At 37.9% G+C, this 23,196-nt stretch overlaps 1 long non-coding RNA gene across 1 annotated transcript; it reads left to right on the forward strand.

Moving 5' to 3' along the window:
• Positions 1–11,601: 11,601 nt before the first annotated feature.
• LOC109144727 lies at positions 11,602–21,720 on the forward strand. The gene is made up of 2 exons (XR_002045643.3): positions 11,602–14,315; positions 20,649–21,720. It is a non-coding gene; the product is annotated as an uncharacterized LOC109144727 (long non-coding RNA).
• Positions 21,721–23,196: the final 1,476 nt, after the last annotated feature.

The raw sequence follows: 23,196 nt of genomic DNA on the forward strand, positions 1-23,196 counted from the left end.
CATTAGGTAGGCTACCTGAAGTAATTTTCTTTCACTGCTGCATTATTAAAAGCAAAGAGTGTTATATTGAGTGATAAAATTAGTTTAGGAGCATAACTTCAGCCAGATGAGAATTTTGCAAAGCTCTGAAGAGCCTAGACTCCTATATTTTTAGTAATACATTTAATTTATCACTCTCCATGGTTCGTGAGCAACCAGTATTGCCTTCAGAGTCCTTCTGAGAAACAACATCCCATGAGCAGTAAAACAGTAAAATGCATTGTATCTCTCCCTGGGCTCCAGCTGGGAAGCAGATTGCTCACATCAGAATTATTTCAGAGATGTTATACTTTCCACTCATGTACATGCAACTTTATTCACATAAACTACCTAAAAATAACCTTTTTTGGTGACATTTTTCTACTGTACCACAGGCAGGAGGATATACATTTATGCAGGACTAAAATGAATGCAGCTCATTTACATCAGTAAATTGGGGTTGGTGGATTACATTTTGTGTTCATGTGCAAAAGTATTACTAGACATATTACAGATTTTCCAGACACTAATGGTGATGATTTTCAAAGAACTTAGCACCAAAAGGTCTTTTTTTTAATCAAGGAATATTTCTGAAGGTTGCTAGTGGCATTTGCATTGACAAAGCAATGTTTAAATTATAATTAATAGGATGAGATTTTAAAAAAAGTTTAAAGGATATTTTTAATAAAGGAATTATAGTTTTAAAACAGATCAATCTTAGTTCTTTGAAAACTATCTAGAAGTTAATTTAAAATGCTGGTTTGCCTATTTTGGGACAAGATTAATATTTTAAGTGTTGATTTACAGTATTTTAGGCACAAATAAAAAAAATGTTGAACTGTATTCAACTAAACTCAAATCTTCAGCAGTTAATTGCTGGTAAAAAACTTTAAAAAGTTAGATGATCCTTTCTGAATAGAGAATGACAACGCTCAAAAAATTACACAGGAAAAAATGACTGCTGTAAATTCTTAGATGGAAACCTGTTTTACATGACATCTGGTGGAACAGAGTATCTAATTAGAAGAAGTCCAAGTGAATGTCAGAGTCAACTAATTATTTCATCAGCCAATTAGAGGAACCAATGCTTTCACAGAGAGATTACAAAATCAATGAAGGGGGAACTAAAACATTTTGATTTAAACTGTTTCTAATGTTAATTGAAGGGCACATTTTTCACTGGCAACGTATTGTTAGGCAGTCCTTCTTGGTTTCCTTCACTCGCTATAGCAGCAAAGTATGGCCACAGTCAGGCTTCCCTGAATGAACAGGTACCAGAGGCTCTCTGCTGCTGTCCTTCCTGTCCTCCTTGGCATTAACTACATATGCTAAACTCCAGGATTTTTTTTTGCCAGATGCTCATCTGGCACAGAAAAAGAGAAATAGAGGGATTTTTCCTGAGTTGAAAACTGAGGAAAAGAAAAATTAGAAAGACCGCCTTTTGCCTTGATTGCCCACAGCAGCGAGCACAAGTAGCTGAACACCCACAAAGCAGTTAGAAGCTGCTATTATTTTGGACCAAGATGTTGCTACTTTGTACCACTGCTACAAGGCTCAATAGAGCTTTACTTGCCCAAGGGTAATTCTCTATGCGCAAGCAAATCCTCTGATGTGTTGAACCCATGGTCCTCAGATACAAGTCCCCCAAGTGACTCATCTCCCTTCTCTATCGGCTTCTGATTTCGTGAATACTAGCACTCCTTATTACAACAAATCAAGCTACTGAAGCAGGAAATCAGATGGCAACCACACACTTTGTATTAACTTTAGACTTCACCAACATAAAATGTGCATCCCAGATGTCCCAGACAAGCATCTCTCTAACCCATTGCTGCATTTAGCCCCCTTGCTCCTGTGACAGCATGCAGTTACACAACTCCTGTGGGTTAGGTCAGTGCTATATAGATGCTTCACCAGTACTCCAAGATTTGAGCAGCTCCAGGCTGCTCCTCAGAGGTGGGTCCATTCATCATATGACCTTCTTTCCCAGTGCTCTAACAGCAGCTCCCAGCTACCAGTAGAATTTTCTCATATCTACTCACAGCTGGGATGTGCAGGTGGCTGATGCACAGCCACCACCTGGCTTCGTCTTTTTTGATACACTGGAATGGTCATGATCCAATGGGAGTGATAATGCCTGAAAATACAGCATGCTGTAAATGTCAAGCACATGTCCCACGTACTCCCTATGCCAGTTCTGAGACTTGTGACTCAAAACCACTCAAAATTCAGAAGACCATGTAATATCAAGACTTGTAAATTATTTAGATAGTCAGTTTAAAAAATGTCTGTAATTTCTTTTGAATAAGGCCAAAAATTTGGGCACTGATCAATGATTTTACCAAATTTCTCCAAGTGTAGGCATCCACTCTGCGTTGACTCTGCTTTGAGTTGTTAATTTCCACTATTTTCCAGAGCTTCATTTCACTTCGAATATGAGCTTTATTCTTATCCAGTTTTGGTAGTATGAATTCAAAATAAACTCACTGAAGCAACATTTGAGTTAGGGACAAAGATTGTAAAATAGAGAAATTGGAAGAATTGATAGCTAAAAAATAAAAAATAGCTGTGAAATTGTATCATACATTACCAGTTAAAATCAATTTTTATTTAAATTAATCTTATTTCCCATTAATAGAAATGTTTTCATTATCAACTGCCTAATATTGGGGTAAGAGTCTAGATAGCAAAAGTATCTCTTCCTGTTGGAAAAGGAAGTGCAACCCTAGAGAGCATTACAAGCCTGTAACTGGTAGAGATTGCATATGAATGAATGAGCATTGTCACATCGTTGTAGTCTTAGTGGGCACTTGCATTCACCTTCTTTTCTGTGGGCCAGAATTTCAAAAACCAGTTCAAAACCCAAGCTGTTATTGTGATGCTACAATTTGTACTGAGCAGCGTACAAAGACCTGCTGGGATCCTCTGCACTACTCTGAGTCTACTCTGCCATACATGTAAAATTTAGGTGATGTTGCCAGGCTATCTTAATAGGCAGGAGAGATGGAAAAAAGGCATCTTCAGGAGCTGACTTGTGTATCTTTTGTGTGTGTAAAGGATAAATGGACCCCTGGAGCTGTTTCTCTGTTCACTGATGAGACCTCTCAAGTACACTAAGACAGCTTAGACCTTTAAGTTACGCTAAATTAACATCCACATCATACATGTGGGTAAATACTCCAATTTATGTTGACATGTTGATTCCACATGAATGAGTGGCAAAAATCTGCTGAACCCGAGTGACAAAAATGGTAACATTTTCAGTGTGAGGAATAAATGTTTACTTACAGAAAAGACATTTGCTTATTTTGCAAAGTGTGTGTTTCCATCTCCCTGTTGCAAAACTTTCTATCCACTCAAGAAAACAGAAGGATATAATGTCTAGGAGCAAGACCTTCACCTTTGGCTTATGAACAAAAGGCAGATGCAGACACAGACATTTTTCCTCATGGATGTCAGTGGTAGAATTGATGCACTCCTCCCAACTGCTCCACCATTTACTGAAGGCTCAGAGACCAGGCACTTACTAAAAGTACAGAGGGACTTTTAAAGCGGATTCTAAAATTTGCCCTTTCAAAATTGTTCAGTTTATTTTGTAAAATGGCTATAAAGCCCATGATAATGGACTCACATTTAAATCTGGTGCTGTTATTTTTCTACTGCTGCACTACACATTAGAACCTCTATCACTGCCATTGGCAAGTTTTTAGTGCTTTGTTTTTATTAAAGAGAAGATAGAACTGTGAATGATTTTAAGAGAATCTTTTTATTAGTAAGACTTCTTACATGACAAATAATAAAATGCTTAGGAACCCCATACTGAAGAGAGGAAAACTGTAACAAAGTTAATTTTATTGACCTGCACTTGGCTGCATCATCACATAGACTGGTGGATTTCAATCTACACTCGAGGGACCCCTGGGGGCTTCATGACCTTCTTTTACAAGAACCATATGGTTTCTGCACATCATTCCATAAATCTAATGGAAATATATTGACAGCTGTAAATTAAACCCCATCGCATTAGACAGCACTTCAAAAGCAGTAGTTTAAAGCCTCAAATGATTGTGATCACCTTCTGGCCGTGGGCTCATTGATCCTAACATTGAACACTGAGTACAACCCAGTTTGCTGTGCTGTGGGGAACAATGCTACACAAGTCACTTTGTATTTTTGCCACAAAACAATCAATATTGACACAGCTTAATGAAAATTAAGGCAGTGGATACATTTGTGAAAAGTCATTTGCTTCTTTTCCACAAATAAATGCCTTCTAATTCGGGGCTGGGCTGGTGTAGTCTTCTGCCTAAGATAGAACAAAATAAATGTTAAAAATATGGATGAATTCAAGGAAGAGCAGACGAGGGTATCATCACTAGGGTATTGCGCACTAACAAATAAAACTGTGGTACCCACAGAAAAGCCTTCCCATCACTCTCCAGTATCCACCATCTTTTTAATATTTTTATACCTCTACTCATACTTTTTTCATTTTGGTTTTGGTCAGAAAAATCTCAAAACCAATTTTAAATAAGAGTAAATTAATTTTTTTTTCACCAATGCTCAACCCTTGGTAAAGTAAGAAAGTAAAAGATTTTTGCAACTCTGCATATAATTTTCAATGTATTTTCATAGCTTGCCACAACCTTGTTTCACTGAGCTTAAGGCCAGAAGGGGTCTTATATCTACAAGTATTGCTTCATACAGGCCACTACATTTCATCCATTTCTTCCTCCACTGAACCTGTCACTTTGTGTGTTTAAGTGTGTATTTTATGTATTTGGGAAAGGCAATTACTGTTGATTTTAAAACATAAAAGAGAACATCCAGCAGCATTTTGTTTTTTTAAATTCTTAAGCATCCTTACCATTAAATTATTTTTTCCTCCCTTAATTTCTGACCAGGAGCCAAGGAGTATCTCTTAGCTATGCTGTTTCTTTGTAGATGCTAAAGAACCTTTTGATACTCAGTGTCCTCTTAATCAAATTACATCATCTTTATTGATAAGCTAAGCAAATTCACATGGTCCAGTCCTTTCCCTCTCCTGCCTTAGCCCTCCACACACCCTGTGCAAGACTGCAAAGCCAGCACAAGCAACCAGACCAATTCTCCTGGTCACCTTCTGTCCCTCAGCTGCCTTCTCTTTTCTGCCTGTATGATATTTATGCAACTGGGTAGTGAATCAGTCTAAAATGTGCTGGTCCAAAAGAAAGAAAAGAATCAAGGGAGGAAACAATGCAGAGAGTACAGATCTGCAAAGGGCAGGCTTGCCGTTTTCAGACAGTGCTCTGGTTTATGCCAGCTTCATGTGCTTGTGCAACAGTGAGATAAAGCACTCTGTTCAGCTCATCAGCCTTTTTTCTTTTTTTTTTTTTTTCAAATTTCTCATCTCAGATATTATAAAATCACTCTTCAAGTATGGGCTCAGGAGGTAAAGGTCGTCTAAGAGTATCACTCCTGCTAATGGCACTTGCCAAAGCAAAACCACCTGCCAACTGGTATTCATTATTCTCATATTCATTATTCTTCTCTTTCCATCGCCATGGTTCTCATTCACCTTTTCCAGAGTACTGGACAAGGACTCAGGTGGAATAGCTTTCACATTATAATGTTTAAATGGTTTTTAAGGTTAACTGTCTTCCAAGATACAGTTCCCTCCAGCAATGGCATCCTAAATTGCTTAGAAAACATGAGCACATTTCCTATAAAGATAAATGTATGTTCATATTTCTCATATAACATGATTTCATACATGTGCATATATACATAATGTATAAAGATTAGTCCCACTCTCACAGATATTGTTTAATACATTTGATGCAGGGAATAATTTCTTGCCTGGATATATATTTTTTGAAATATTTCATCTTGATTTTAATAATTTTCATGTTATAATGAAGGCAGAAATTGAAAACCAAATGTCATAGAAAGCTAGGTTTCTTTGGTGGAGACATCATTGCATCACACATGAATATGAAAAATATTTCTTTCCCCTCACATTTTCTTGCTTCTCTCCTTTTTGAAAACTGTTGCTCATGTGCTTGAATTATGACTTTTCCCTACTGCATGTGGAAAGCAATCTGCAGATAATATTTTCACAGCAAATATACATACCATCCTTGAAACTGTACATGCTGCGTAGTTAGAAGTGCAGAGTACAATTTTTGTAGACAGACTTGGAAAGAAACTAAGAAGGCTTAGAGACCTGCACAGCACCACCACAACAGCTAGGGTGGAGATAAAGGACAGTGTCTCATATCTCTTCAGTTATTCCAGGCATTCAAACCTGCTGATGAAGAAACCAAAGTGACTGCTTTGTGCTCCACTTCCACAGCAAGTGAAAGGAATCAAAAAGAGTGGTGTCATTCCATAACCAATGACAACTGTTCCTCTTTTAATTAATGTTAAAATACCTTTAAATCAAGGGACTTACAGACTTCTGGAGTTTATGGTTTGGCTTTTTGTTGGGTTTGGTTTTGGTTTCTTCCCCACGCTACTCTATAACAACTGATAATTCTTAATAATCTATCTTACTAATTATTATTCAGGTCTATAGGATTCCTTCTAAGTAGACATTCTCTGATTAAAAGCTTTTTTGGTGGTCTTAATTTCTATACATGGAAGATTTTTAAAAGGCAAACCTGTGCCTAAAGATTATGTAAAATAATCTGGTGTAAGTTACTGAAAGTAGCATTTTTATGGGGGTTTTTAGTGATTTTGTTAGTCTTACAATAAAGTTCAAAGAGGCAATCAAGTGTTATGCATAACTTACCTGAAAAGTTGATGTCGGTGCTACCTGCGACCATATTTTGACAAAACCCACAAATGAAGCCTGGATAGGAAAAGTCCAATCAAAGGACCAGGAATGTCTGAGCAAAAGGAAAATACTGCCAGGGCTGCAAAGAAATTTTATCAGTATGGGATTTAAGACAAAAAGCAGATGAGAAGCACTGGTACAACTATGTGAGGATTTCACACTTCTTCCTATTAAAGTAATGAAACAGGATTTGTAGAGAGAAAGTATCTTTTCTTTAGGCAAATTGATAATAAGCAGGAAAAAAAGAAATGAGACCTTTCTTATCTGAATTCTAAACAGTTTATTATCTAGTGCCTCTCTGCAAATTTTCCTTGGTTTTTTTTCCCCCCAAGAAGCTCCAACATCCCATCCACATGGAAGCAAATTCCACAGAGCCTCAAAACCAATGATGAAACCTCTAAGAGGCATACTGAAGTCTCTCATAGTAACACACTGTCAAAGTCAAACTTTTCAGGGATTAACATTTTGTGGCTCATTGGCTTTGGAATAGAGGGGCAGATGAATGTCCTGTTTGGTGAAAAGACTTCCAAAAGCTTCACAGTATTCTGTAAAAATAGCTTCACATTGCTCCTTCTTATACAATGACAGGAGACAGAGCAAAAATAAATTGGGTTCAGTTGTTTTCTCATGGATCATAGCATTAATTTAAAATTAAGAAATAATTGTAATTGTAATTGTGAAAGACAGTTATATACTAAATGGAGCAAATAATGACCAGCCCTAAGAGCAGGAATTTATCTATGCAGAGTAGGGCTTGCTGTCTTCATGAACCACCATTATATGACAGCAAATTCCTGTAACACTTTCAGTATAGCCATGCCGTTCCAAACAACATGCAAAAAAAGCCTGATTTTATGTGAACCAACCCTGCCAGTCTCCCAGACTGCAGATACATCAATAACATCCGCTGCCTCCTGGCATGCTCAGCAGTTTGCCGCCTGGGATAGACATTACCACATCCTCACACGACTCTGCTCATTTGGGAGATGAGGCAAGACATGCAATTAACTTCCAAGAGAAGGATTTTCAACTAATGATTAATTACTGGGAGTACTGAAGTCCACTCTTCTAATTGGCACTAGGCATTAGGAATGCTCTGAAAATAAGAATGTTAGACCAACAATGCCTTTCAATGGAAGTTTTATATTTGAATATCTTTGGCTTGGATTAGTTGGATAATTCTGCAAACATTTTACATACATTTTGGGTTTTATACACATAATCCAAACCTACTGTGATATATACAAGCATCTCAGGCTATAGATTTCTTTTTAGGAAAATCATTGTATCAAAATACAATCAGATCAAATGTCATTTCCGCACTTCATGAATAACACATTTTTCAATTTCATAGATAGATACATACATAAACACTTTGAATTTTTTAAGCCAGTCAAGGGAGGTGATTGTCCCACTCTGCTCTGCACTGGTGTGGCCTTACCTTGAGTCCTGGGGGCAGTTTTGGGCACCACAATGTAAGAAGGATATAAAGCTGTTAGAGATTTTCCAAAGGAGGTCAAAAAATGATGAAGGATTGAAGTCATGTGAGGAGCAGCTGAGGTCACTTGGTCTGCTCAGCCTGGAGAAGAGGAGACTGAGGGGAAACCTCATCATAGTCTGCAATTTCCTTGTGAGGGAAAGAGGGGCAGGTACTGATCTCTTCCTTTTGGTGACCAGTGACAGGACCCGAGGGAATGGCCTGAAGTTGTGTCAGGGAAGGTTTATCAGGAAAAGGTTTTTCACCCAGAGGGCGGTTGGGCACTGGAACAGGCTCCCCAGGGAAGTGGTCACAGCACCAAACCTGACAGAGTTCAAGAAGCATTTGGACAATGCTTCCAGGCACTTGTTCTTGGGGCTAGCCTCTACAGGTCCAGGAGTTGGACTTCAATGATCCTGATGGGTCCCTTCTAGTTCAGGATATTCTGTGATTCTATGATTCTAAGGATTTTTGACACAACACAACTCTGCTCATATAAAAACAAATATTACAGCCTTTATCAAAGCCACATTGAACTACTGGGAGATTAACAGCACATCTGTAAAGAAAGAAGTTATGGTCGCACAGATGAAAATGAAAATGTGATGTCAATTAGAAAGCTCTGAAATGGAATATGAACGTTATCAGTTATCTAAAATGTATCCAAAATTTGACAATTAGCCTGTAATCACAATTTATATGGTAAGAAAAGAAACTTTGCATATTACAAAATGGGGAAAGAGAATGAAAAGGTATTAACTTAAAAATAACAAAGCATCAGCTAGAGGGAGTAATTATTCACCTTTCACAAAGATGACTTCTACAGAACTACTAGGTGTCTGAATTTTTTCTCAATGACTGCTTATGCCCTCTGCTTTTGCTTTCTAGTGTTTTCAGCACAGGAGGTCAAAATCCATGGAAGTTTTCCCATTAGGACAGTTTATACGTTATGACTCAACCTGAAGCAAAATGTTGCCAGAAGGGCAAATGAGAATGGAAAGCAATAGGTAAAAGCTAGTGAAAAGGGAAGGTCCATGGGAGACTGTGTTGCACTGAACATTACAATATATACTATGAAAGCATTGGACTTTTTAAGCAGCACTTGTGAAACTAAGTGCTCTTTTCAGGTGACTTACTTTATATGATAAGAAATAACTTCTTCTAATAACTTCTAATAACTTGTGTGCTTAAACAAGGTTGAAAGGGTGACCTTCATGTGCATGGAGCTGGATAGTACCACTGACAGAGACAGATGTGAATAAAACTCTGCCAAAAGTCATCCTGAAGAAACTGGGACACACAGGAAGTTTTGTGAGAAGAAGAATTATTTCAGAGACAAATATATATATATATATATATATATATATGCTATTATGCAGGTAACACACAAATTTCTATCCTTCCACAGGCTTGGGTAGGGTTAGTAATCCATATCCAAGCCTTTCAGTCAGTTACTGGCATTACATGGAATAAAGTGCTAGCTGATGCTAGGGGAGGGACGTCGTAGCTGAAGAGTTTGTTTCTCAGTTACACAGTTAAAGCCCGAAATTCAGGGCCTGAATTCAGAATTGAACCCCCGTGTCCCACATGTGTACACTACTCTAATTCTAAGTATCAGTTTAGGTATTATTTCCTTAACACTTTGTTCAGTAGTGTAATAATTCTGTATTTACTTGTTAGCAACCTATGATTTCAGAAGACTCTGCCTGCCATTTTTCATGCTTGCAGTAATTCCATTGTTACCAGAATCACAGACATGTTTTTAGTTGCTATTGAAACTTTTGCTACTGGAAGTTCTCCCTTCCCTAAGGTATGTGCTTTATCCACTTGGAGCTAGGGGCATTTGCCCTCCTTGCAAGTGCCAAAGACTGTTGGGCCAATATATACAAATCTTAAAAAAAAAGGAAAAGCATCACAGAAGTTTTCTTAAAAGCCAGGGACAGAGCCTGAGAGAGACAAAAGTGCAACACTTCTCACTTCTCTCTGCTCCATTGCAAAGGTTTTTTCTAGAGCCTTACCCAGCACAGAGCAACTTGAGTTTGTGCCTCGACAAAGACTTGTTGTACCCACTTCAGCTGCAGGCACTGCAGCCCCCCCAACAGAGCTCCACAGCTCCCTTTGGGCAGTAACATCCTGACGTGTAGTCAAGGGTACAAAGGGTTGCAAATGGGAATGGATAAAAGGGATGAATTCTAAGGGATTTGGCAGTAAGCAGTGAATTGCTACATTAAGGTATTGATTTAAATGGACCTTGGATTTCATTTCAGATTTTTGCAAGATGAACCTAAAAGTAACACAGGTTTTTAAAAATTACCATTTCTTAAGTTGTTTTGAAAGTGGCCTTAAAGGAGATTTCCCATGGTTACTTCTTCCCCTTCATGATACATTAAAAAAAACCCCAACCAAACACAAACAGACAAAACCTCCATCAATCTGAAGAACAGTAATATTTCCAGAAAAAAAAAATCTTTCAGTATGAGGGAACCCATTTGCAGACATTCCTTTCAACACCAGATGAAGCTTGGATCTGTCTGCAGACTGCAGAGTACACATAAGGAAGAAGACATTCTGGAAAATTCACAGTTTGCCAATGTTCTTCATTAGTAGATTTTTTTCCCTCACTTCATATCAATCAAAAGCATACTGGGATGTTTGAAGGGCCTGTGAGGATTAATTTTGGCTAGAGGTGGGCTGGAGTTTTCCAAAATCTAAAGATTAAATATTGAAATAACATCCCAGCTGTCTTCAATTTTACAGGATGTTGATACAGATAAACAGCACGACAAAGTGAGAAATGAGTTCAAGACAGACACAATTCCTGCCAACAGGATTTCAGTCTGCTTACAGTAGGATGCCTAAACAGAGAGAAGTTAGAAATAACATAATCAGTTGCTTATCAGACCTAGGAACCAGTGTAAGTCTGATAGGACTACTGTCAGAATTGCTATGCTTGGGGAATTTAACAGCAGTTTTGTGCCTATGAATGATTACTGTAAAAAATTATTCAAACAGCTGTTCACTCTCACTTGGCTTTGATGTGATGAACCACAGTCTGAATATGAACAGGGATTAGACTTCAAGTAAAACCAAAATGAAGACAAAAAGCTGACATGTTGGGATGAGGCAGTTTTCAATTACCAAGACCTGGCCAAAAGAGACATCCTTTGCTGCTGCAACAGTCCCTCAGCTCCCTGCAAACATCTGACAAGAAACAAATAGACACCTCTGGGTGGTCTCACCAGAAAACACAATGTGGAATCAGTATGTCATGAGTTAGATACAACTGCTAAAATGACCAGGTTTCCTGACAAGAACCATTCCTTTTCAGCTGAGCCTGAGTCCCTGACGTAGCTAGAAGCTTAGGGGAGGCTGTGGCAGTCATGCTAAACCACATTTCTTTTCCTCTGCTCTAGCCTGATTCCCTGGGTTGCTAGAGTTATGTCCCACTGAGGGGTAGGAGCAAAACTTGCAATTGGATTCTGTCTCTGGCGGGTTGCCAAGGCAGAGAGCTGTGAGCTACTCACAGGGAGCCTTGCTTTCTGAGAGATATTCAAATACTCTGGAATTTTCCTTTTTCTCCGTCCCCTTATGGTATTTGAGAACATCAATGTCCTACAGAATTAGTACTGGTAATCTTACCTCAATTCTTATCAGGTTTTTACAAGATCTATCAGGATTTTAAAAGTGTCAATTTTTGTTTCAAAGGTAACTTAATCTTTCACACATGTAGGGGTTAAAAATAATTAGTTACTATGGATAAATCCCATTCAGTCACAGTTTGTTTGGTTTTTTGTATTTTCACAAGCATGTAAAGTGACAGGTGATTAACCAGTGACCATAGTAATATACCATGGACTCTGCAAACAAACAGGAATTCTTCATCTTAAGGTCTAAAAAAATCTGGTTTTTCATTTAAATCAGATGCCAAGGAGACATATAGAGTCCAGTGCGACCTATAATTTGTCAAATATCTTAATGACAATAAATGCTACCTCTTACAGAAATAGCCTTTTAACACAAATAAATATGTTACATAAAATTGCAGAGATGAAGCTTCCCAGCAAACCTTAGATCTTCAACCTTAGATCCCTGGTCTACGAAGGTACTACTGTTGTGAACCAAAGCTAATGCCAAGGGATGCTCCAGAAGTGCAGCAAGAGGTAATGAAAAGGCAGTCAAGGAGGGCTGTACCTTTTTGACAGGAAGGTCCAGCGGGTGTTGTTCTGCCATCAGCACGATGACATGCCCGCAGACTGACATCACTCCTCACACTCACACAGTGGTCATGTCAGCAGTGAAGAGAACAGCTCAGCTTGTTTCTGCCAGCCTACCACCACAGTGGATCACTGTAACAGCTGGGAGCCTCTGACAGAGTTTTTTGGTAACTTGTTTACAAAATGGAGGAAAACCTCTGCTGTATAGTCTGCTCATTTGTATGCCTACCTTGTCTGCCATTTCTGAAGCCAATATCTCAGAGCAATCTCTAAGGAACATGGAGAGGAGATGGCTTGGTCTCTTTACTGCTCTTTCCCTTTTTCCCTGACCACTGTTACCTTGCTGCATTATTTCCAGTTTCTAGGGTTTAAGTTCTTCCACACTGTTCTACGTACCTTTCTGCAGATAAACCGGGCTGTATTTCATGTTCCTGTTAAGCCACTGGATATGTTTAAGGCATAGACAAGCTGAATTTATTCAAGGCAAGAAAGACTAATTCTAGCCTCAAGGAGTTTGTATTTATAAATGTAAACTTTAGTGAAAACACTAATTCCAATAAGGCCTGATTGTTTTCATTTCCATGGTTTGGATAAATTTGTGATCTGATGAAAAGACATGGAGGCTATTTCTGGATTCCTTTTTACCATCAACTATGGTTGTGATCTAGCTCTTGCTTTTGGAGTTTGGTTTTGGGTTTTCTTCTTTGCTTGCTTTTTTTACAGTGAGTAATCATGCCTATCAATTCACCAGTGTAGTCTAGGCTAAATGGCACTGGAGAGCACAATCACTGGCTTTTGTTGATAGTTTATTTAAAAAAGAAACCTACTGTCAGGTAAGATGTATTCACACAATTGGGAGTGCCCCAGTTCTGTTGCTACAGTGTGTTGAGTACAGCTGCATTAACTATCTTGTATTTCCCTGTGTTGAATTGTCTACAGGAGTGTTTACCATACTTCTTGGGCCCAGGAAGAGCTGGGATGCTGTGGGCAGTGTCATACCTCTTCTTTCTCTGGATTCACCACTTTAGATGGGAAATAAATGGAACTACAAGCCACAGGGATTGCTGTAGAAGACCATCAGACAAGCACAAAATATGAACTGAGGTTCAATAAGTAGTAATGACATGAACAACAACAACAAAAAAGCGCAATGAAGGTCCCCATAAACGTTAGAAGAGTATTCAGCTTGCAAAAACAGAAGGACGAAGTTTTAGAAGTTAAGCTAGGCTATGCAGGACTCTTCATCCCTTGTGCATTTGCACTGTGATGTAGCTTTAATTAAATTACCATATTTAATTACCTGTCTCATTCAATGAACAAGGAGTTACTCAGTCTGTACATATCACTGCTATTCATGGTTTACCCTCTGGTCTTATTCTCCACACATCACTTAAGTCCAGACTGACTAGAGAAATGATTAATTTCTGTATGGATGCCTTTTGCAGGTTAAACAGGCTGTTTAAAATGTATCACAATCATCAATAAATATGATGTTTGTGAGAGTAGGCATCATATCCATTTTACAGGTAGGTAAAGGAGACATAAAGAAATCAACACTAGGCTTATTTAATTTTAATCCATTCAAATTACAGCTTCAAATTATTTTACCTACTTGTACAGAAAATTTAATTCTAGTTCTACATAGCTCACAAATATTTCTTTTTGGAATATTAAAAATCCATTAACGATATATTTCTTGTACACAATTTTCCAGATTAAAAACTGTGAAAAAAACCCAGAACTGTTATCACATTGCATCGTACTGACACCAGTGTATGCCATCAGCAAGGTAGGACACGTTGGATCTCCTTCACTGACCTGTGACTCTGCACGTAACAGAGTATCTTATGTGAGCAGCAAGTTATCTTTCTCTGCACGGACATACATTAGAGGACGCTGGCAAACTTCATCATCAGGGCTTTCCGCATGAAACTGTCTGAAGTGGTTTATAAATATGGATGAGTTTCTCTTGTGAAATTAGGCAGTGTGAATCACCCCATTATGTAGCCAAGTAAATGAAATGCAGTGACATGGATTTTAAACTCCCCAAATTATCGAAAGTGCCCTTTAAGTTTGCAAACCCAGCCTTAGTTTTCCAAAGCACTTAACTTCTTCTTTTTTTTTCCCCATTGTTTCTTGGTGTGAATGATACTCACACTGAAGTCAGCTGTCAGCATGTCCACTTGGTCTACTCTCAGAAATGTCCTTTATGGCACTTGAAAAATTGTGGGATACCTTGCCAGAAACCACGAATGCCATAGATGTCTCACACAAAATCCATGGCCAACGACATGAAAGAGACCAGTTCTATGGTGTGACATTTGGCATCTTTGGTCATGAGGCAGTATCTTATTTTCTACAAAGATGTGCCTCAGTCATAGACATTTGTTCCACCTCTGCACCAGTCAGTGACAATAGGAATCTCTCCCAGATGCTTTAAGAATAATTTGAAGTTTTTGGTCTGGGAACACTTCTGCCCTTCTGAACATTAATTTCACTGGACACAAGCTGCAGGAGGGGCGCCCCTGTATCAGCATCCACTGTCTACTTTCTACTGTCTCTTCCTTTGAAAAGACAAAATTGTGCCACAGTATATTCTAGTCAGGTCCCCTGCCGGGACAAAAGGATCCTGCCTTCTCCCTCTCAGACTAGGCGGGAACAGCATTAGCCCTTTATTTAGGAGGTTATGGAAGTTATAGAGGACCCAAAGACTCCAATCTCCTCACAGAGATGTCAGGGTACCTGACGTTAGGCTCCATCAAGACGCTGCCTTTTATCCTAGTGAAACCCGAGTGGGATTGTAGAAATGAACAAAAGTGGCCCAAACTGGATTTACCATGAAAAAACAGGGCTACTGGAAGCACAGGTAGGAAGAACTATGAAGAGGAGACTGTACTGGCTCAATCCTGAAGAATTTCCTCCAACAGTCAATGCAGACTGCATGAAACTCCTGAAACCTTTGAGAGGAAGAAGTGTAAATGGCACATTTGCATAGTTATACGTACAGAGACATAATTTGATTCTTCAATACACTCATTGGGGGTTTATAGATCTCTGGTACTGGGAATTTTTATCTAATCATTTTAAACTTATTTCTTCATGTTCTTTAATCTCTGGCCTCTGTCGCTGATTCTCACTTGGATATTATTAAATAGTGAAAGCTGACAGAAGTTGCCAGCCAGTGCTGTACATTAGTTACCACAGAGGGTCTCTAAAAGGCAACACTTTGTAGCTTTGAAGATCATGGGATGCTGTGAATCTCTAAGCATGGTGTTACAACCTTCATGGTCAAGTCAGTCTTCTCAGGCCTGGTGAGAGCACTCTGGCTCCTGACATCTCCCAGAGGTCTCTCTGATGGCTGCTGGCTTCTGTTTTCAGATATAGGCTCCTCGCTAGCAGTAGCAAGCTGTCCTGAATAAGTTGATATTTCTTCTTTCAGTCTACCCTCCACCCCCACTGCCAGCATATAGTCTAGGTATATCTTTCCCATTTATAAATATCTCACATTGTGGTTTTCACAAAAGCTTAAGTTCATTATAGGATGAAATACTATTTGGTGTGGATATGATAGTTTACTTTAAAAACATAGTAATATCTTTGCTATGACTTTTAAGTTCTGACTTTGAAAGGATGCAAGATTGATCTTCACAATATTTTAAAAAGAACAGTGACAAAGAAAGGTTTAAAGTCCTCTTTGAGAATTAATTATATATTTTAAATAAATCATATTGAGATGAAAGGCTTTCTAAATTCACATATTTGAGGCAAAATTCTTACTCCTTTTAAGCACTGAGTGAAAGGACATATTGGAAAATGGACAGAAGAAAAGAAAAAGATAGAAATTTAACATTAATAGTACTTTGAGATCTTTCAGGAAAAAAATCAAGTAACATACTTAACAAAGTTAGAGAGAAATATTATCTCCCTCTATTTAAGCCTAAATAATACAATAAAATAGAATAATTCATTGAAATAATTTAATAAATATGAAATTAATTATTCTAACTAGATTTGAATCTAATCACACTTTCTAATAATGAAGTGATGAAAAAATGAGTTGACTCAGACTGATTAGAGAAAGCAAAAGGATACTCAACTCATTCCCTTAATCAGTCAACATTCACCATAGCTCTTTCTGTTCATCTCTGCACACAACAGCAGCAATAGAAAAAAAGAAAAACACAGCAGCAAAAATAAGCACCCATCCCACCCAGCACTGTTTTTTAATCACCCAGTGCCTGAAGAAACTGGCTGAAACACTACCAAAGGATTGCATTTTTATTTTTATTTTTATTTTTAATTTTATTTGAAGGGAGACAGACAGGCTCTTGCAGCTTCACACATTAATGGTTTGTCCTGGTATGTAACAGGTTATGTACTCCAGAAGTTTAGACAGCCTGCATAAACAGGGAAGCACTGGAATGGAATATGAACTTCACTGAAAGTTTAACCTTACTGAATATTTGCTGTTTTGCTGTCTCAAGAGATCTGCCTGAATGACTTATTACATCAGACGTTTAATTTTTTTTTCACTTCCACAGAACCCCAGTAAGACCACTGTCCTTATGGTAACTGTTTAGGACATTCTTTATTTATTAGCAACAAGAGTCAGGACCCTCTTTGCAATTATTTTGCCCAGCTATAGCTCTTCAACTAGGTTTTTATTGACTAGGACAAGACTTCTTGTATATGTGAATACTGATTTGGGGACTCAGACATTTTACTCCACTTACAAGCAAAAGATATACCCAAAAGTACAACCTGACTGTGAAATTTTCCATAACTTCAGAGAACAAAAATTTTTTTTTTCCTTCTCACTTCTGGAATCCCTAGTATCTTCAAGCTTGTGCTTCTGTGCAGGAAGACCTGCGGCTGTAGACCTTGGAGGGTCACTCAGCAGAGCAGACCTCTGGAAAATCTGGCAGAGGTCTTTGGCTGTGTCACCACCAGAGTTACTCAAAGCTGAGATATTTACAAAACATTTCTGTTTCAACAGACTGTAGGATTTCCCTGTAGCTCTGGAGAGCTTCCAGTTTCCTTTGATATGGACGCCATTTTGCTGGATGGAAACCCTTGGCTCTTGCCCAAGAAGTTCATGCACTTAGTAGTCTGAATTAAATTCCGATCTTTAAACTAAAAATATTCATTTTTCAAGTTTTGGACTGTGCCCCTCACCCTGGTGTAACAGGAGCCAGTGGAGTTGATCCCTGTCAGTGTTACAACTGCACAAAAATCTGGGGAATTCTATCTACAAGCTACCTGGAAGCTTATATTACGATGGTCAGGGTCATTTTTTCTCTTCCCTCCCATTTGCAGCATCATTACCATTAGGACTTAAGTTTTGGCTGAGATGCAAAGGAGTCTTTCAGACCATTTTCTTCCTTTCCTCAGGCCCTCTGCCTGATTTTTTCTGCAACACTCTTCATGAGGAATAATTTTTTTTTTTTTTTAATTAAAAAGTACTGAACAAGGTTAGCTTCAGTTCTTGGCAGGCATCAGTCTGATGATTTGTACTGGCAATTTATCATCTGAGTCACTTGCCAGCAGGGACAAGAGTCCCTGAAACTAACCTCTCCACATCAGGATGAATTCCATTACATTATTTTTCCAGTAAAGATTTGCTTCTTAAGAGGAGAAGAAAAGGTTATAAATAGGTTAGACACATCTCAAGCCCCTGGGGGTCATTGTCACAAACCTAGTTATGTCTTTAATCCTGCCTAGCAAATAGCATTTATCATTCTTCGTATTCTGCATATTTTAACTGAGTACCTGACTTCAAAATTATTTAATCACATTTCATCACCATGAGCATTAATATCACTCTTAATTAACTACAAAATATCTGAAATATTCTCTCTCTAAAACCTTGGGAAGTCTAAATGAAAAATTTTATTTAGGGCACAAGTTTTCTAAATCTTCTAGGTCTGAAAAACTGGCCTAGAAGACTCAGATGAAAAGATTTTTTTCTAATAGTTTTATCCTTCCTTCTAAAATGGAAATAGCTACCCTCTTTATGTTCACTCTCTTTTGTCCCACGTCCTCAGCAGTTCTAGAGAATTCTGCAGGAAGAAAATAACTAGAAAGAACAAAAATTGATCACATTTTCCAAATGCCTTAGAGCACTTGCTTGGTATTCAGTCAGACCAGGTGGATGGCAATAAGAGCATGTTCTTGCTTACAGAGGTAAGTAAACAAGAGGCAGTTCACTCTTAGTTTAGTAAGTTTTTGCTGTTGAACAGAGGGGCCCAGTTCTTCAACTCAGATGGACATGTGACAAAGAACTGAAGCAGGAATATGGTACAGCTTTCTACAGAGACAACATAACATAGATGAACTGCACTTATATTTTTGCTTTCTTATGTCTTATTGGGGAAATATAAAAAAATAGGAATGACAAAATATATGATCAAAAGTCTGGATTTTTGTCCCCTGTGGAGGTCTAGCCTGGGTCCTCAAAGCCTTCCCTTACAGAGTGAATTGTATCCTCACTATATTTTTCTCAAGAGGGATCACTTACGTTTTTAAGGTGAGGATTATGCTGTCTCCTAGGAAAATGCAATCTGAAGTCACTTTTATGAAATAAAAGCTGCCATGAAGACTTACTATTTTCTATGATTTTTCTCAGTCAAAGGAAACCCATCCATGTAAATGTCGAAATTAATAGAATTTCCATATTAGTTCTAACACAACTTAAAAACTCATATACAGCTGCTATCATGTGTAGCATTAGAATGTTCTCAGAATTAGCCCCAGAGAGGGAATTAGAGAACTATACATATTTTCACCTGTAAGCACTGTTGAAGACTAAACCCATGAAATTTCTTTATCATTAGCTTACTGTCACTCTCATGCACACAATTGCTCACAGCTGCTCAGGACCACAGCTCGATGCCAGCTGGGTCAGCTTGCTTGTAGCATGTCCTCATGCCACACAGTCTTAGGTGTCTGCCATGGAAGATACTGAAGTACCTCACGCTCATGTTAAAATAATTTCTGTGATGTTTTTATTCACTGATAAAAAGGTTTTATACCACTTAAATCCTCTTTGGCTGTGTAAATAATAAGTGCTAAATTTCTTAGAGCAAATATCCCATTTCAGACAATGCCTGTTTTGGTATGATAAGCTTTTGAATTTGTATAATTATTCAGTGATTAATTATGATAAAATTATGTAGTCTTTTATTATGTTTGGTAGAACATTAACATCCTGATGTAAAATGGAACTGCAGGTTATGTTTACATACAGCATCTGTGTGTTGCAACAGATAACTCTGCAAAAAAGCACATTTTTCATATACAACTATGGGACACCAACATATGATCAGCAAGTGTCCCATTATGCTACTGTCATGCAGTATGTATTTTCTGCACATCTAAAGCAATCTGAAAGTATATTTACTTAGCTCTAGGCTCTGACTGTCCCTTCATCACACAGATCATACTGCTGTTGGTCCCCTGCCCTTGGCAACATCATATTTTTGTGCAAATGTACTGACATCATGTGGGAGATCAAACCTTTCCAAAACCTGCTTGCAGTGACACAGAGCTGAAGCTATCCACGGCTAGTGTCCTGAAAAGAACAGGTACTACAAAAATATCCATCATGGGAGCACTTAACTTCATAAACTAGAACTAGATAAGGCTGAGGAAGCTGGTTAGAAGAATATTAAGATGCAGTAGTTAAATGGGTAAAATGCTCCCAAGACATTTAGTTTTATGTTGTCTTTTACAATATATGTATTACAACTATCAAAAAAGACCACTGTGGAAGGGATTCCATTCCCCTGTTCTTCAACATCAGTGTGTTTAAACAGAAGAATCAGTGAAACTTACAAAAGAAAAAGCAACATCTGAACAGGGAAAGCTGAAAGTAAGCCACAGTTTGGCTGGCAGATATGTTTTGAAACTGGAAAAAGGAAAACTAAAGGCAATTGCCAGTGGTCTACCAAAATGATGATGGGGTGATAGATGACCAGTTTTTAGAAAAGGTAAGGTAAAGTGACAGCAATAGAGGGAAAATGGCTTGCAGCTGTGCTAACATCTGGGGGTTTTTATCCAAAGACTGAAGAAATTAAAATATATGATTGCTAAACTAATTGTTGCACATGTTGTATCATTTCAGCTAGCCTTGGTGCTGAAAGGATGGAATGTGCCACATTTGACGATCTTTAAAGAGGGGGCTCAGGAGAAGTCCACAAATTACAGACCAGTAAAGTTGATGATGCAGATGAGCAAAATGACAGCAGGCAAAGCCAAGAGGGCCAGCAGTGGACAGAGGAACACACGCTGTGAAGAGGAACGACTCAGCGTGTCTCGTACTGTGGAGAGGGATGTCTGCCCATTCATGCCAGCTCTCTCTCAGTGTATAATTATGTTATTTTTACATATCCCATTCTATGTCTCACTGTTGGTAAAATTCATCTGCTTCTGGTTCTTGATTGCAACTAATGTCATTCACATTTTGACAGTTCTGATGGGCTATTCATATTCTCCCTATTCCCTCTAGGTGTAAATGACACAAATCCAGATGATAAATTCATTTTCCCTCTTTGAGAAAATAAATACATTCTCTTGCACCCAAGAGACCACAGCTGCATCTTTTTCATTCTAATAATTCAAAAATTTTCTGCATTCTTCAGCCAAGGCAAAACCAATTCTTTCTGAGCTTAAAATGCTCTAACTAGCTAATTTAGGAACTTTTGGTGTTCTACAGCATTTTGCAGTTGCCCTCAGAGAGCAGCCTAAATGCAAACTTTTATTTTAGGATGGGAAATTTATGCATCTATAAACAATGACATTCAAAATGATAGTTTAGACACATTGGAGAGTAGTTAGTGGAATGCAATCACACATTTGTTTTAGTCAGAAAAAAAAGAACCATAAACTATAGAAAACAGGAAGTAATTCAAATGATTTTTTAGTATGTATAAAATTCTTCTGAAAGCAAAAACCTCTTTTCAACATAAAAACAAACAAACAAAAAAAATTCGAGAAGATCTTTTTTGGAATTTAAAATTTTAGACTACCAGTCTTCTGACTCAAGACTTTCACAGAAAGTTTCTTTTCTCCTAAAGGAAAGTACTTTGTCTTGAAATTGTTGAGCGTTTTAATTATGTTTGGGATTCTTGCTGTAATTTATTTCCATCTATTTAGTGAAAATACTAACATCTTCACAAATAAAATTTACATGGAGATTTTCTGAGTCACTTCCCACTTGTTTTTCACATCTATTATTACTGTCATCTCAACAGGAAAATAAGAATAAAAAGCTTATTTTTTATAATGCTTATGTAAATATGTTTTGCACTGCTGGTGTTTAATTCTTTATTCAGATGATGAATGGTATCCATTGCTATCTTTGTGAATCTTGAAATGAAAAGATTTTGAAAAAGCAGACAGGTGGTGAGATACTGTCACTTCTTGGCTTTGAATTTATCTAAATATCCCAAGCCTTGTTTTATTTTCTATATAAGAAATTAGTATGATTTACTTCTTTTAACTTCAAGAGAATAGAATGTCACAACACAGCATTTCTATTCATAGTGTACAGGATGTATGTACCAAAACTGCTAGAGACAGTGAAATCAATGTAGGAGCAGAATAGAATGCGAAAAAAAAAGAAAAAAAATTTTTTTTATGTAGATATATGCTTATATATATATCTGTCTTGATTCTGAGATGGTTCCCAGAGTTTTATATTTTGAAGAATTCTGCATACATCCTGCAGAACTCTTGCACCGCCAGTCTGAATTGTTTGGAATGGTCAGCGAGCTGCCTCTGTAATCCTATTTTGTCAGCCCTGTGCCTAAGCTTGGTGATCTTGGCCCTTTTTTCCGGCACAGAAGTCTACTGTGAAGGAAAATAGGGGACACAGCTTCCCTGAGTCCAGTTTTACTGTGCCACAATCAGTAAGGCGTTTCTCAGCCTGACTGCAGAAACGGTGCTTATATTCCAAAAGGAGAGGAATTGCAAGTTCTTTGTTTTGAAAGTATCTTCCGGAGTAAAGAAAGAAGGGAAGCTTGCCACAAATAACTGCATGGAATTAAATTCATCTGCTACAGAAGGACAGAGAATTTAGCAACACCTTCTGAGGTTTCAATAAATGACAAGCAGTACCAAACTTGATGCCATAATATCAAGTTGTAGCAGCAGGAAAAATGGTATAGAATCAGTAATATACCAAATTAAGTACATCAAATTAAATGTGACCTCTCATCTCAAAATAAACTCTGATTATCTAATTAATGATGATAATATTGAAAAAGTCTTAGGCTGCAGAGAAAGACATTTTTAGCATCAGTAAATACATTCCTTCTGCAAAGACGGGAATAGAGCAGTTCTGTGTACCAGACCCCAGCCAGAGAATGCCTCTGCTCCCAAAACCATGATGAGGCCAAAGGGCTACAATCATGCAGCTGAGAGCAGAATGGTGTTCAAGCACTGAAACACTGTGAAAGATATTGAAATTAATAATAATAATAATAATAATAATTAATAATACATTGAAAGGAAACAGATTGATCTGACTTGCAAAGCATAAGCATATATGGCAGTGTGTGTACTTCACTGAAACTAAGCAGAGCTATCAAGGTGTCTTGGGGTGACTTTATGATGGGTATCCCCTATCGCTGCTCTATGCTCAAAAATCAATCCTGTGCCTTTCTGTGCCT

This window comes from Corvus cornix, chromosome 3 (assembly GCF_000738735.6).
Source record: "Corvus cornix cornix isolate S_Up_H32 chromosome 3, ASM73873v5, whole genome shotgun sequence".
NCBI classification, from domain to species: domain Eukaryota; kingdom Metazoa; phylum Chordata; class Aves; order Passeriformes; family Corvidae; genus Corvus; species Corvus cornix.